Source organism: Pseudophryne corroboree, chromosome 4 (genome assembly GCF_028390025.1).
Source record: "Pseudophryne corroboree isolate aPseCor3 chromosome 4, aPseCor3.hap2, whole genome shotgun sequence".
Taxonomy (NCBI): domain Eukaryota; kingdom Metazoa; phylum Chordata; class Amphibia; order Anura; family Myobatrachidae; genus Pseudophryne; species Pseudophryne corroboree.
In genome coordinates this window covers 109656114-109665466 of record NC_086447.1, presented here as the reverse complement: position 1 = coordinate 109665466, position 9353 = coordinate 109656114, and the positions used below count along the sequence as shown (strand labels likewise).

Below are 9353 nucleotides of genomic sequence, written 5' to 3'. Positions count from 1 at the left end.
AAACAACTATATGCCTAGTTTGATCAAGATAAAGGGCACAGATAAATGAAATTGAAATGTAATCACAATTGTAGTGATAGTAGGTTACTAGAAATCCATTTGCCTACTTGATCAAGATAGAGGGCACAAGTGAGTATAATTATAATGTAATTCACAATTGAAATGACAATTAACTAATGGCAATCCCCTAGTAGGGGCTATGTTTGCTACAGAGAAGATCCTAAGGTAAAAAGACGTTTGTAAGAATTTGATTCCAAACAACATTCATAAGAAAACAACACCAAGATTGCCAAAAATAGTAGTAACGATCTAAGGTTATTGAGGGAGTAGCCAAGAAGTAGGTACAGACTTTAAAATTCAGAAGTTGCTCTAACACTTCTGCTGTTTGTGATCAGAGGTTAAATCTTTACTGCACCTGATATTCCCAAGTGGTCACCCAGCTGGGTACTAATCAGGCTTATCAACGCTTAGCTTCCAAGATCGGATGAGATTGGGCGTTGCCGCTGAAATATGGCAGTAATTGAAACTCTATGACACAAATGAGAGAGTGTAATAGAGGATGAGCAACAAGAGTACTTCTGCTGTCCAGTTAATAGCGCAGATTCTCTGTTACTATGGGCATTGCAGAGAGTAGTCTCGCATCTGGATGAGAGGGTAAAGAATTACAGGTGAGATAAGTAAAGGATAGGGAGGGAACCCCACCTTCTGCTGTCCACTGTCTTATATGTTATAGCGGACAGTGGATGAGAGAGGTAGGTTAGGCTCACCTATTGAAAATAAAGGTTTGAAGACAATATGATGTACTCAAAAAAGTCGATTTATAACAGGCTACTTTGCTAAGCCAAAAGACCAGTGTACAGAAAATTATGAGAAAAAGAGCATGAATTAAGTTACATAATGAGAGTTATAAAATAACTAGATAGCGGAATAGCCATTAATCTAGTGCTGATAAGTAACATGCACAAATTACAAATAAGTAGGTTTAGAAACAAATGGTACAAAGTACTGCTATGCACGTGAAAATGCTAAGAGACATATGCATATTATAAGGAAAAGAAGTGGTCTATGGCAATCTAAGGAAAATTTTAAGGATCACTTTAGCAAACAGAAAAAATTAATTAAATAATTTGTAGTAATGCAGAGAGTCCCAGTGGACACATACAATACCAGGGGATACCAGAGAGTGATCTGAACTATAAAAGGTTCAGCACCACTGAGCACAGACGGCCGTTTCACCGGGGTGGCTTGTTCACTGTGTCAGGGCATTAGGAGTAGCTGCCGTATTTAAGGTAAAAAGAGGTCTAAAGCCTTTCTTGCAGTTAATGTGTAGGATCATATGGAGGTAACTGATATGCAGCCGGATCACTCTTATTTATTTATATACTTTATACATTTGAACACATTTCTCTGTGGAGATTGTTACCAATATATGTATATTTTGTGTATTTGAACATTTTTTTGGTATTATGTGTATAAAGGCATTACTAATGTGTGGCATTATGCGTATAAGGTCCTCTACTATGTGGCGTTGCATATAGAAAGGGCACTACTATATCATCTAATGTGAATAAAGAGCAATAGTGTGTGGTGTAATGGGAATAAGGAGCAATTCAGTGTGATGTAATGTGAATAAGGAGCTCTACTGTGAGGAGTAACGTTTATAAGGTAAAGTGATACTACTGTGGGATGTAATGTGAATTATGGACACTATCGAATGATCAAATGTGAATAAAGTTGCAGTACTGTGTGGCGTAATTTGAATTGGGGTTACTATTGTGTGGACATGCCCCTTGCCAGCAAAAACACACCCCTTTTTGGGCTGTGCGTCAAATGTGCGAACTGTTCCTATTTAAAATATAGGGGGTACAAACACCAAAATAAGGACTGTTATGGGTGAGGGGTGATGGTGCTGGGAAAGAGGTGCAAGGTCAGAGGCAGAGTGCTAGGGGGCACCAGCCAAAATCTTGCCTAGGGCATCATATTGGTTAGGGCCGGCTCTGACCCAATGGTGAAAAATGTTTATAACACATGTAACTGGGACAGGAAAGGTGGGCCCCTCTCAGCTCTAGGCCCCATAGCGACTGCACTCCCTGCACCTATGGTAGCTACGCCCTTGCACGGGCCCCAAATACCTTTCTATAGCAGTTGCACAGGCTCAGCAACACAGACATCCACGCAGTATTGTTTTGTACTTACTTTTTCAGCAATTAATAACAGTTTATAGCATAGCCTAGCAGTCTCACAATCTCTTCAAAGGATTGGGTTCTTGGAGTATATATTAATGAACTACAGTAAACAAAGAAACGCTTTATTTCCAGAAAGGGTACAATGCTTATTTAGAAAAGAATGTTAACAAGAAATGGTTACACAGTACATACAGACAAGCAATCAAAATAAAGATGACAAACCTTTACAGCGTTAACACGCAGCTTATCCGTCCCGCAAGAAACAGGAGGAAATTGCAGAGACTGCAGGTTGGAAACATCTATGCTGGGCATAGATTCTCTAAAATCTGAACCCAGGAATAAAACTTGTAGGTGGTCATACCTTTTATCCGCAGAGCATCGCTGCGTCACACCTTGGAGGATGCCACCCCTGTACCTACCGATTGGCTGGTCCCTTAATTGAGACTGGGATCCTCCCTGACTTGCTCATATAACTTATAACTCAAATTTACATAACTGGGCATAACTTACACTGTGAAATGATGATCTAGAACAGCGGTGGCCAACCCGCAACTCTCGAGCCACATACGACTCTTTCATCCGCTGCATGCGGCTCGGTTGGCTCCTGGCCACCACTGCCCCCAGCCCCAGACACACGCACTCCTATCTGGCGGCGGTGTCTCGCTTCAATTCGGCGCCGGCCCGTGAGCCAATCAGAGTTCGTGGACCGGCAGCTAAGGCTCCTGATTGGCTGCCGGACCGCGAGCTTTGATTGGCTCACGGATCGGCGCCTAATTGAAGAGAGACACCGCCGCCGGAGAGTGAGCAGCAGCAGCAGCAGCAGCGCGGTGAGCGGGGCACTGGGGCTGGTGAGCACTGTGGGGACATGTGTATCTGGCATTGGGGGCATAGCAGGCACTGTGGGGACATGTGTATCAGGGACGTGCAGTCAGGGGAGGCAGTGCCTCCCCTGTCATAATGATTAAAATAATAAAAAGAAGATATTTATGACACAGAGCCTGTTATAAATATCTGCTTTTATTATTTTAACCATTCGCTCCATTACTATGGCTTCCATCGTAGGGATGGAGGCAGCGGGAGAGGTGCCTCCCGCTGCTAACATTAAACTCCGGGCAGCGGGGGGGGGGGGGGGGGGGGGGGGGGGGGGCAGGTGCAGGGCGCAGCAATGGGGAAGCTGCACCTTTAGTGGTGCCTCAATGACTGGGGTGTACATCCAGCCCCGATGAATGCACGCCCCTGCCAGTCCCCCAGATGTGATTGGCCGAGCGGATCCAGTGTTGGATCCGCTGTCCAATCAGTTCCGAGCCGCATACTAATCTCCCCCCCCCCCCGGGCTGCAGCAGGCGCCGTGGGCTGTGTGGGCGCCCGCTGCAGCCAGCGTCACTGACTGACAATAGAGGTCATAATTGATCCCTAGTTTCATGACGTCTCTCCCATAGTAGAGAGGAGCCGGCGGACGGAGATGGAGGGCAGCGCTGCAGGAGCGGTAAGTATTGTGTGTATATTTTTTTTTATGTGTGTGTGTTTGGGCTTTGGGGCACTGGCACAGTTACAGGGTGCACTGGCACAGCTAGGGGGCACAGCTACAGGGGTCACAGCGACTGGGGGCACAGCTACAAGGGACACAGCTACAGGGGGCACAATTACAGGGGTCAAAACTACTGGGGGCACAGCCACAAGGTGCACAGCTACTGGGGGCAAAGCTACAGGGGGCACAGCGACTGGGGGCAAAGCTACAGGGGGCACAGCGACTGGGGGCACAACTACAGGGGTCACAACTACTCAGGGCACAGCAACTGGGGGCACAACTATAGGGGTCACAACTACTCGGGATACTGCTACAAGGGGCACAGCTAGGGGGCACAGCTATTGGGGGCAAAGCTACAGGCGGCACAGCTAAAAGGGGCTCAACTACAGGGGTCACAACTACTCAGGGCACTGCTACTGGGGGCACAGCTACTGGGGCCAAAGCTACAGGGGGCACAGCTACAGGGGGCACAGCGACTGGGGGCACAACTACAGGGGTCACAACTACTCGGGGCACTGCTACAAGGGGCACAGCAACTGGGGGCACAATTACAGGGGTCACAACTACTGGGGGCACAGCCACAAGGGGCACAGCTTCTGGGGGGAAAGCTACAAGGGGCACAGTGACTGGGGGCACAACTACAGGGGTCAAAACTATAGTGATGTGCACCGGAAATTTTTCGGGTTTTGTGTTTTGGTTTTGGGTTCGGTTCCGCGGCCGTGTTTTGGATTCAGACGCGTTTTGGCAAAACCTCACCGAAAATTTTTTGTCGGATTCGGGTGTGTTTTGGATTCGGGTGTTTTTTTCAAAAAACCCTAAAAAACAGCTTAAAGCATAGAATTTGGGGGTCATTTTGATCCCATAGTATTATTAACATCAATAACCATAATTTCCACTCATTTCCAGTCTATTCTGAACACCTCACACCTCACGATATTATTTTTAGTCCTAAAATTTGCACCGAGGTCGCTGGATGGCTAAGCTAAGCGACACAAGTGGCCGACACAAACACCTGGCCCATCTAGGAGTGGCACTGCAGTGTCAGGCAGGATGGCACTTCAAAAAAATTGTCCCCAAACAGCACATGATGCAAAGAAAAAAAGAGGCGCAATGAGGTAGCTGTGTGACTAAGCTAAGCGACCCAAGTGGCCGACACAAACACCTGACCCATCTAGGAGCGGCACTGCAGTGTCACGCAGGATGGCCCTTCAAAAAAATACTCCCCAAAAAGCACATGATGCAAAGAAAAAAAGAGGCGCAATGAGGTAGCTGTGTGACTAAGCTAAGCGACCCTAGTGGCCGACACAAACACCTGGCCCATCTAGGAGTGTCACTGCAGTGTCACGCAGGATGGCCCTTCAAAAAAATACTCCCCAAACAGCACATGACGCAAAGAAAAAAAGAGGCGCAATGAGGTAGCTGTGTGACTAAGATAAGCGACCCAAGTGGCCGACACAAACACCTGGCCCATCTAGGAGTGGCACTGCAGTGTCAGACAGGATGGCACTTCAAAAAAATACTCCCCAAAAAGCACATGATGCAAAGAAAAAAAGAGGCGCAATGAGGTAGCTGTGTGACTAAGCTAAGCGACCCTAGTGGCCGACACAAACACCTGGCCCATCTAGGAGTGGCACTGCAGTGTCACGCAGGATGGCACTTCAAAAAAATTGTCCCCAAACAGCACATGATGCAAAGAAAAAAAGAGGCGCAATGAGGTAGCTGTGTGACTAAGCTAAGCGACCCAAGTGGCCGACACAAACACCTGACCCATCTAGGAGTGGCACTGCAGTGTCACGCAGGATGGCCCTTCAAAAAAATACTCCCCAAAAAGCACATGATGCAAAGAAAAAAAGAGGCGCAATGAGGTAGCTGTGTGACTAAGTTAAGCGACCCTAGTGGCCGACACAAACACCTGGCCCATCTAGGAGTGGCACTGCAGTGTCACGCAGGATGGCCCTTCAAAAAAATACTCCCCAAACAGCACATGACGCAAAGAAAAAAAGAGGCGCAATGAGGTAGCTGTGTGACTAAGATAAGCGACCCAAGTGGCCGACACAAACACCTGGCCCATCTAGGAGTGGCACTGCAGTGTCAGACAGGATGGCACTTCAAAAAATTGTCCCCAAACAGCACATGATGCAAAGAAAAATGAAAGAAAAAAGAGGTGCAAGATGGAATTGTCCTTGGGCCTTCCCACCCACCCTTATGTTGTATAAACAGGACATGCACACTTTAACGAACCCATCATTTCAGCGACAGGGTCTGCCACACGACTGTGACTGAAATGACTGGTTGGTTTGGGCCCCCACCAAAAAAGAAGCAATCAATCTCTCCTTGCACAAACTGGCTCTACAGAGGCAAGATGTCCACCTCATCATCATCGTCCGATTCATCACCCCTTTCACTGTGTACATCCTCCTCCTCACAGATTATTAATTCATCCCCACTGAAATCCATCATCTCAGGTCCCCGTGCACTTTCTGGAGGCAATTGCTGCTGGTGAATGTCTCCACGGAGGAATTGATTATACTGTAATTCATTTTAATGAACATCATCTTCTCCACATTTTCTGGAAGTAACCTCGTACGCCGATTGCTGACAAGGTGAGCGGCGGCACTAAACACTCTTTCGGAGTACACACTGGAGGGAGGGCAATTTAGGTAGAATAAAGCCAGTTTCTGCAAGGGCCTCCAAATTGCCTCCAGTATACGTACGGACTGTCTGACGTGCCTACTTGGATGCGGTCACTCATATAATCCTCCACCATTCTTTCAATGGTGAGAGAATCATATGCAGTGACAGTAGACGACATGTCAGTAATCGTTGGCAGGTCCTTCAGTCCGGACCAGATGTCAGCACTCGCTCCAGACTGCCCTGCATCACCGCCAGCGGGTGGGCTCGGAATTCTTAGCCTTTTTCTCGCACCCCCAGTTGCGGTAGAATGTGAAGGAGGAGATGTTGACGGGTCACGTTCCGCTTGACTTGACAATTTTCTCACCAGCAGGTCTTTGAACCCCTGCAGACTTGTGTCTGCCGGAAAGAGAGATACAACGTAGGTTTTAAATCTAGGATCGAGCACGGTGGCCAAAATGTAGTGCTCTGATTTCAACAGATTGGCCACCCGTGAATCCTGGTTAAGCGAATGAAGGGCTCCATCCACAAGTCCCACATGCCTAGCGGAATCGCTCTGTTTTAGCTCCTCCTTCAATGTCTCCAGCTTCTTCTGCAAAAGCCTGATGAGGGGAATGACCTGACTCAGGCTGGCAGTGTCTGAACTGACTTCACGTGTGGCAAGTTCAAAGGGTTGCAGAACTTTGCACAACGTTGAAATCATTCTCCACTGCGCTTGAGACAGGTGCATTCCACCTCCTTTGCCTATATCGTGGCCAGATGTATAGGCTTGAATGGCCTTTTGCTGCTCCTCCATCCGCTGAAGCATATAGAGGGTTGAATTCCACCTCGTTACCACCTCCTGCTTCAGATGATGGCAGGGCAGGTTCAGGTGTGTTTGGTGGTGCTCCAGTCTTCTGTACGCGGTGCCTAAACGCCGAAAGTGGCCCGCAATTCTTCGGGCCACCGACAGCATCTCTTGCACGCCCCTGTCGTTTTTTAAATAATTCTGCACCACCAAATTCAAGGTATGTGCAAAACATGGGACGTGCTGGAATTTGCCCAGATGTAATGCACGCACAATATTGCTGGCGTTGTCCGATGTCACAAATCCCCAGAGGAGTCCAATTGGGGTAAGCCATTCTGCGATGATCTTTCTCAGTTGCCGTAAGAGGTTTTCAGCTGTGTGCGTATTCTGGAAAGCGGTGATACAAAGCGTAGCCTGCCTAGGAACGAGTTGGCGTTTGCGAGATGCTGCTACTGGTGCCGCCGCTGCTGTTCTTGCAGCGGGAGGCAATACATCTACCCAGTGGGCTGTCACAGTCATATAGTCCTGAGTCTGCCCTGCTCCACTTGTCCACATGTCCGTGGTTAAGTGGACATTGGGTACAACTGCATTTTTTAGGACACTGGTGACTCTTTTTCTGAGGTCTGTGTACATTTTCGGTATCGCCTGCCTAGAGAAATGGAACCTAGATGGTATTTGGTACCGGGGACACAGTACCTCAATCAAGTCTATAGTTGGCTCTGAAGTAACGATGGATACCGGAACCACGTTTCTCACCGCCCAGGCTGCCAAGGCCTCAGTTATCCGCTTTGCAGCAGGATGACTGCTGTGATATTTCATCTTCCTCGCAAAGGACTGTTGGACAGTCTATTGCTTACTGGAAGTAGTACAAGTGGTCTTCCGACTTCCCCTCTGGGATGCCGATCGACTCCCAGCAGCAACAACAGCAGCGCCAGCAGCAGTAGGCGTTACACTCAAGGATGCATCGGGGGAATCCCAGGCAGGAGAGGACTCGTCAGACTTGCCAGTGACATGGCCTGCAGGACTATTGGCTTTCCTGGGTAAGGAGGAAATTGACACTGAGGGAGTTGGTGGTGTGGTTTGCGGGAGCTTGGTTACAAGAGGAAGGGATTTAGTGGTCAGTGGACTGCTTCCGCTGTCGCCCAAAGTTTTTGAACTTGTCACTGACTTATGATGAATGCGCTGCAGGTGACGTATAAGTGAGGATGTTCCGAGGTGGTTAACGTCCTTACCCCTACTTATTACAGCTTGACAAAGGCAGCACATGGCTTGACACCTGTTGTCCGCATTTGTGTTGAAATAATTCCACACCGAAGAGCTGATTTTTTTTGTATTTTGACCAGGCATGTCAATGGCCATATTCGTCCCACGGACAACAGGTGTCTCCCCGGGTGCCTGACTTAAACAAACCACCTCACCATCAGAATCCTCCTTGTCAATTTCCTCCCCAGCGCCAGCAACACCTATATCCTCATCCTGGTGTACTTCAACACTGACGTCTTCAATTTGACTATCAGGAACCGGGCTGCGGGTGCTACTTCCAGCACTTGCAGGGGGCGTGCAAATGGTGGAAGGCGCAAGCTCTTCCCGTCCAGTGTTGGGAAGGTCAGGCATCGCAACCGACACAATTGGACTCTCCTTGGGGATTTGTGATTTCGAAGAACGCACAGTTCTTTGCTGTGCTTTTGCCAGCTTAAGTCTTTTCTTTTTTCTAGCGAGAGAGTGAGTGCTTCCATCCTTATGTGAAGCTGAACCACTAGCCATGAACATAGGCCAGGGCCTCAGCCGTTCCTTGCCACTCCGTGTTGTAAATGGCATATTGGCAAGTTTACGCTTCTCCTCAGACGCTTTTAATTTTGATTTTTGGGTCATTTTACTGATCTTTTGTGTTTTGGATTTTACATGCTCTGTACTATGACATTGGGCATCGGCCTTGGCAGACGACGTTGATGGCATTTCATCGTCTCGGCCATGACTAGTGGCAGCAGCTTCAGCACGAGGTGGAAGTGGATCTTGATATTTCCCTATTTTTTTAACCTCCACATTTTTGTTCTCCATATTTTAATGCGCACAACTAAAAGGCACCACAGGTATACAATGTAGATGGATGGATAGTATACTTATGGACGACGAGTGACGACACAGAGGTAGGTACAGCAGTGGCCTACCGTACTGCTATATACAGTATAATGGACCTGGTGGACACTGTCAGCAGACTGCG

At 48.0% G+C, this 9353-nt stretch overlaps 1 pseudogene; it reads right to left on the bottom strand.

The window, feature by feature from the left end:
* Positions 1-403: 403 nt before the first annotated feature.
* On the bottom strand, positions 404-522 carry LOC134913163 (5S ribosomal RNA; annotated as a pseudogene).
* Positions 523-9353: the final 8831 nt, after the last annotated feature.